Below are 7,448 nucleotides of genomic sequence, written 5' to 3'. Positions count from 1 at the left end.
TGGAAACTCAAATCTCTAAAACGGGGACACAAGCGGAGGTTTTTCGTCTCCTACCCACCCACTGGTTAATCTTTAGTCCCCTGTGAGCCTTGGAGCTGGCTCCAGCTGCGTTTAGCAGCCCAGGCCGGCAGAGTCCAGGTGATTTCATTTCCCTTCACTGCTTTCGGCAGGGGAGGCAAAATGCAGCTTGGTGTGGCCTTGAGGCTGCGTCTCAAATAGTTTGCAAACACCGCTGTGCTTTCCCCCAGGAAGTCTCTGAGGGTGTAAGATTTGCTAAATCATTTGCTAGCGTTGACACGGGGTGATGCCTGAAGACCTCTATTAACGGGGAGACGTTTTGAGGTGACTTACGGGGTACTGCAGGAGCTGCCAGCCCAGCTATCAGCACGCTGCAGGGCTCCACGCAGCCTTGTGTAAGCTTCACGTGTAGCACCCACATGGCAGGGGAGGCCGATGAGCCATGGGAATTTAGGTTAGCGATTCGGACTTGCCCTGGGATTCATCATTCCTCCCCGCCGCATCCTGTTTTGATTCAGCCACAGGTTCGTATGGGGTGTGCAGAGAGCTGAGCCTGTGACGGGAAGGTCTCCCAGCCCCTGGAGCTTGTTCAGTTACTCATCCTCGTACTGTCATTATTCAAATATCTCCGTTTCACCTCCACAAAAGCACAGTTATATCCACAAACTCATTCACAAGAGAACAGAGAAAATTATTATGTCACTATGGGTTTTCCCACCGAACTTCCATTGTGGGCTTTGCCGAGTAAAGCATTAAGATCATTCGCAAATTTTGAGGTCTGGAGCAAAGCCTGTTGAATAATATGGAAAGAAACTATCTCTCTGAAAGAGGATTACTTATTTTTATTTCTCTATTGAAAACATAAGCAGTAATGCAGCTGCATCACTCATACTCTGGAAGCACGATGGCTCTTTCATTCTGTGCTTCGCTTCTGCATTTTCAGGAGCTTTCGGACAGGAGAGAGCCAGAAAGGAGCACAAAATGCACAAATCCCGTGCAGAAATGCCATTTCGTGGAGCTGGCTCCTGAGCTGCCCGCGGAAATGCCATCCTCTCCTCGTCCCAGCTCCGGCCGCTCCTGCCCATGAACCCCGTGGGTGTAACCGCAGGTTTGCCAGCAGACACGGTGAGCATTCAGTCAGCAATTTCCCTGGTGGGAGGATCGCTGATTAGCGAGGCAAAGTGCATTCCTCGCTGGAAACCCGTCTGATCCCACTCAGGTTTTTTCCGGTCCCCGTGCTGCCCCCACTGATGCTCAGCCCCATAGCTTGCCTTGCCCTCGGCTGCTCGCAGCTCCCGCACCACCTGCACCCCAAATCCCTTACCCGAAGCCAGCCTTCATGCCAGAGCTGAGGAAGATGAAAGATGAGGATTTAGAAATTTTAATAAAGACCCAAAGTTCCTTCAAGCCGAGCTCACCCTACAAAACCAGCCTTTTATTGACGGCTTTTGAGCCACTCTCCACAGACAAACACGGCAAGGCGTTACTCAAACAAAGCTTTAACGCTGGGATTTCTAGATAAGAAGGGCAGATTATGTCCTGGCTCTGCCAGGCCCAGCGGCTCAACGAGAGCCGTGAGTCATCTGTCTGCTGCCTGCCGGGAAGCACGCAGCCAAGGTGTGTTCGAGCCATCTCGACGTGATGGCAAACTCAATAAATGTCCCAGCACACTGTCCACGTGTCCCTTCGTGCTGTCCGTGTGTCCCTTTATGCTGTCCTTGTGTCCTGGCAGAGGTATCAAGCACCCAAGCTGCGTCCCAAGGAGGGAGCTGTGAGCGAGGCTGGCCCGAGATCGCCCCAAATCACCCCAAAATTCAGGGTGTGTTGCAGGACGTCACGGCCAGCGGGTTGCATACCTGTTGGTAACACTCCTCCAGCAGCCTACAGGTGGGAAGGGAAAGTGCCCTCGCTTAGATGCTGAAGCTAACGTTCGAACCCAACCGCAATAATCCTGCAAGAAGGAGCAAAAGACAGCTCTTTTGCCTCAAGTGCTTAACAGTCACCAGGGAAGCCTGGTAATTAATTTATTGCTTTAATTATACAGTGCGTTAACTGTTCCTGTCAATGTCTATTTAAGATAAGAGTTTTGTTGCATGAGTAGTTTGGGCAAGAAGAAAAAAAAAGGGTTCTTCTTATCTCGCCTGGGCTGAAAACATAACATTAGCAGGAAAATGAAGCCCTCACTCTTCCCCGGGTTTATAGAGACATTTTAAGAGCGTCTAACCAAGACTAGGCAACGCCTGCTTACCCCTGACTAAATAGGTCCCCTCGCAATATTTGTTATTTGCAAAGGGAAGGAATATTTGCGCCTGGTCTAGCCAGCCGCTAATTGGAATTAATTAAATAGGAACGAAAGCTTGAAACGTGTTCCTTCCATTTCATGTGTACGGAAGAGCTTGTGAACCAAAGAGCTTGTTTATTTATTTATTTTTATTTTTTTCCTAAATAAATCATTTGCTCTAAAAAATCTCCCTCCCTCTAAAACCCACTTTGGTGGTGTTGTAATTAGGGGTGGCACTCACCTCCACCCTGATCCCTGTGCCACGCAGGTCCTGAAGTAGGTCGCGTGGATGTAGCCCTGAGACTATTTTCGTCCTGATCTGCACTGCCAGAGGTTGGCATTGATGGGGTTTGGGCTTCCCCATGTATAGGACAGGACAGCAGCCCTGTGATGAGTGAAACATGGGAGAAACCCCAAAAATGTTGAGGCCAACGCAAGACTGCAGAGAGAATTGTGGAGGTTACTGCGTGCACCTTAATCCATTAACATTGCTTTTCATCAAAAGTTACAGCCCTAACCCTTTCCCATGTCAGTACGGACCCTTTTTTTTTTTTTAGAAAATAAAATTATTTCCACAGGCTGGTGCTGAGGAAGGCTATCCAAGACGCGTTTTCTTGCCTACGTGAAGATAAGTGACCCAGTGGTATTCCCTCGGCTGGTCCAGACCCCATAAACCTTCCTTGTCCACGACAGGTTGGCTGAAAGCCACATTTGGAGAACTCCTGTCTTTAAACACCGTCACTGATGTTATTTCTAGCGGGGCGGTTCGCCTGTCACCATCCTTGTGCTGCTCGGCACTGATTTGCCTTTCATACCTTGGCATTACGTTCGGGGCTCCCATGCCAGGAAAAACCGTGCCAGCAAATGTCAGATGGCAAACGAGAGCGCTGCTCAAAAGCCGTGCAAAGCGCGGCGAAAAGCTGTTCAAAAATACGATTTCTGGGTGTTTTTACCGTACCTCCATTTATTTTGATAGGGTTGCGGTAGCGAGCGGAAGCGCCATGTGTACGAACACGTCAGCTTGACACCTCTGAAGCCATCTAGACACGAGCGTGAGAAGCAAATCCCCAAATGGGAAACCTCAGCGTCTCTCCATGCAGTGCCTTTGGCTCCTGGCATGGGGTTAATGGCATTTTCTGGGGTCCCATGGGGTCTGGGGTCCCGTGGGGGGCGATGCTGCAGGTCTGCAGGTCTGCACATGGGGTGCTGGTGCTGGGGTGCTGGTACCTGCCGTGATGCCACGGCCCCATTCCCAGTCTCAGCAGGCGCTTTGCTGCTGGTGTTAATGGGGTGAGAGCTTTGCTGGCAATTTAGGATCACGAGCACTGGCCCAGGGTCTGCGGCATCGCTCACACAAGCCACACCAGAGGTGTTTAATGCTCGGCCCCATCCATCACCTCACTTCCCAGGAAACTGCAAAGAGATTGATTAATTATTATTATTATTTTTTTTTTTTTCTTGTTTAGGGGATGCAGGGGATGCAGGGGATGCAGGAGGTGTGGGTGGAGCAGTGGGAAGGCAGTGCCACCTAGTGCTGCCACCCAGCTCTGCCACCAGCTCTGTCACCCAGCTCTGCCACCCAGCTGCCACCCAGCGCTGCCTGAGCTGAGTTTTGCTTTGCAGATTCCCACCCAATAAAAAAATAAAATAAAAATAAAAAGTTCATTTCTCGTTCCTTCACTGTGGTTATTTATTTATTTGTTATTATTATTATTATTATTTTAAGAGGAACTCCAGAACAGTTGCTCTTCCTCAAAAACAAATGTGACAAGATAACGTGATTGGCAACAGCCTCTTTCCACGGATTGCTCAGCTGAAGCAAGAGACTCCAAAATGTGCCACGAGAAGCCAAAAGCAGCACCGGCAAGGCTGCAGCATGAGGGTGCGAGCCCCGAAACACGTCGCCGGGGGGGCATTCCTCTCTGCAACGCACACCTCTCATTCCAGCTGCCCTAATTGCATTCAGTAACTTGCACAGGATCAATGCTGGTCATTTATTTGATGGTGAGAGCTTACGGGGCTGATAAAAGCTCACAGCATCACTCTGTGTGCCGCACAGGTGTCGTAGGGCACGAGCACGCAGAGCTCTGCGACGCACCCTGCGTTTATTCTGTGCTTGTGGAAGCTCAATACAATGAACACAGACAATCTGATCTCGGATTAATCTTTATTGGCGCACTTCTGAAGCAAACGGATTGATTCCGATAAACTTCTTGGGTCTTTGAGTCATTGCCATCAGGAAACGGGGTCGAGTTTTGCAGCGGGGATCAGCCAGTCCTGCTGTGCTGGGAAGGGGCAGGTGCCTGCCCTCCTGCATTAGTCCCCATCTGAAAGCATCCCGCTTTGATTACTGCCTCTTTTTTTCTTTTTTTCCCCCTCTTTTCAACTTAATGATACCGCAAGTGTCTTCATTAGTAAAATCTCGGAGGGCAGATGGTCTTTTCTTTGTTCTACATCGCGACACCTCAAAGGCAGCGCTCTCCTTTCTAATGCATGGGGAACTGTATTTGTAACAGATGAGAGATTAGTAAAGTAGCCTTGAAACAGACCTAAATAAAGCAGGGAAGAGTAATAATGCTGCTCCTTTCCACCCCGGATTTCGGCAAATGTTGCTTCCCTCCTCAGAACAAATCTTGTGTGTGTGCCTGCCAGAACTCCTAGGGAAGACAACGCTACCTTAATACGGGAAGAGAAGCTGGAGCCTCAGCAGGGGTAAATGAGTTTCCTGCAGGTTTAGAAAGATTTCTCTGATCCAAAGTGGGGTGCTTGAACAGTTCCGATAATGAAATGAAATGAATTTTCAACTGCTATAGAAATGCTGTGCAGTGGACCCAAACCCAGATCACAATTGCCGCTTGCTGAGCAAAATGAGCCTGAGCACAGCTGCTCATTTCGTAGCAGCGTCCCATCCCTTTGAGTTTTAAGGAGCGTGTGCTCCACGAGCCCCCCGTGAGCGTGTTGGCATCCCCGAGGCCCGGGCCTGACCCCGCTGAGCTCCGGGGGGAATTTGGCAGGCAGGGAGGGTAACTCCCTGTCTTCCAGCTCAACCATTTTCCAGCAGCTAAAAGCTAAGGACGCCCGGGTGAGACCTCCTCTTCCCAAGCAGAGATGCTCCATCACCACCCAGGTGGCTCCTTTCCGAGGGGACACGTTGAACTTTGTTGGGAAGCGAGCCCTCCAAGCAGCAATGCCTTTATCCCTCAAGAAACGCAGCATATTAGCACTTATTATTATTATGATTCTTCTTTATTTTTTTCTTTTTTTCCTAATCAAAAAGGAGCTAATAGGTTCTGTGTGCGGGAGGCACGCTTGATGGAGAAGAAAAACCCAGACGCAAACAATAAGCACTTCCCTTCGAGGACTGGCCCAGATTGTCCATTAATTGTTTTAATTTGTCTCATGTGGATTCGCATCAAATCTCGATTGGAATCACTTAAAGGTAATTGAGGATAATGGACTTCATCGCTCAGTCGCTGCGGAGGCCGCTCACCGAGGTGCGGCAGCGCTGCCCCCCATGGGGACGCCCCAACCGAGGGCACCCCAGGACCTTGCACACACTGGGACAGCCCTGCCCAAGCCCAAAGAGCACATTTTGGGGCCAATTTGGCTTTCCCAAGCATTACTGCTTAAAATGCAATGATCCAAAGTGTTGTCTTGTTCAGAAGTTGCGTTCAATTAAGATTACGTGCAAATAGATTTTTTTTTTTCTCAGTGAAACAACTACACTCATATAGATAAAGTTTCTATATTATTTCATGAAATAATTATCGTAATTAGCCTCACAATTTGAATTTAGAAACCATTTCCTTCCCCCAACCCTCCTTTATTTTGTTTCTTTGTCCTTTTGAAAAAAAAAAACAAAAACAACTGAATTAATTCCTTGGGAAACTGATGAGGAATTTTCAAACTAGAAGTAAATGTCTGCAATAAATCAAGAGATAAGGGAACACACAGAGATTAGTCTGCAATTAAAGTTTACAGAATTAATTCCGCCTGCAATCCGTGGAGTTTAACGCGATAAAGTCCACGTCTTCATTCTTCTTTTTGGAAAGGATCATGGAAATTTGGGAGGAAGGAGAGCCCAGCAGAGGCCGAAAGAGCAATCACAACTCCTCCAGCCACCAACAGCCAAAGAGGTTTCGGCATTTCTTGCCCATTTTGCCATTCGAAAATCTAAGTAAACATACGGCACAGCTAAACGCGGGCAAATTGATTGGAAATTTGGCCAGGTGATTGGAAGTCGAATGTGAATATTTGTTTTTTACCCCAATGAATGTAAATTTCATTAGCTGATAATTAAAAGGAAATTATACAGACATTACAATTACTGCCAATGGCATAAATTATGAAGCTATATGGCGAAACAATTTAGGAATTCACATTGCAGTTCTTATTGTCAATTTGGTTACCAAAGAAACCAAGAATAAATAATATACTCAGTGACTATGCAAATGAAGCCTTGATGTGTTGCTAGGCTGTTAAAGCTAATGTCATTGTATAAAACAATAATGTTAAACATTATTAGTTTTTTAATTATGTCAGTTAATTAGAATTGTTCCTGTTAATTGCCTATGATTCATCTCTAGAAGAAAAATGTACAGCTAACAGCTTTGGGGGGTTTTTCCTCAACGTATCACCTCGAAAAAAAGAAGCAGAGGTTTGCAATATCACACCAGAAAATGGCAGTATCCCGTATTCAGCCTCGGCTGGCAGTGTGGCAGTAAAGGGATGTCAATGGGAAGTGAAGGAGGGACGGTGACAGTGTGGGGACACCGGGCAGCGAGCAGTGACCCTCAGATACAACCATTTGCTCGTCTCGTGTGGAGGGACAGGAGGAGATGCTGGGGACACCTGCCCAGGAGGAGCTTGACCTCAAGGCCCTCAGCCCCCAGGGCCTGAAGGCATTGCTCTGAGGGCAGTGTGACTGCTGAAAATTGGCTCTGACCCCATTTTGGCATCATGTGTGACCCTGCAGCCCTGTGTGGCAGCTCCCCGGGTGCATGAGGTGTCCCCAACCCAGCCTCAGGAGGGATTTTAGGCACAGGAGGAGAAGCGCGGCCTTGCTCTCCGCCCTCACCCCACGCTGCCACCTCAGGCCCCACTTGCTGCATGAAGCCCTTCAAGGAAACAGGAGAGGTGAAACCTCTGC

Source organism: Anas platyrhynchos, chromosome Z (genome assembly GCF_047663525.1).
Source record: "Anas platyrhynchos isolate ZD024472 breed Pekin duck chromosome Z, IASCAAS_PekinDuck_T2T, whole genome shotgun sequence".
Taxonomy (NCBI): domain Eukaryota; kingdom Metazoa; phylum Chordata; class Aves; order Anseriformes; family Anatidae; genus Anas; species Anas platyrhynchos.
This window is presented reverse-complemented; position numbering follows the sequence as displayed.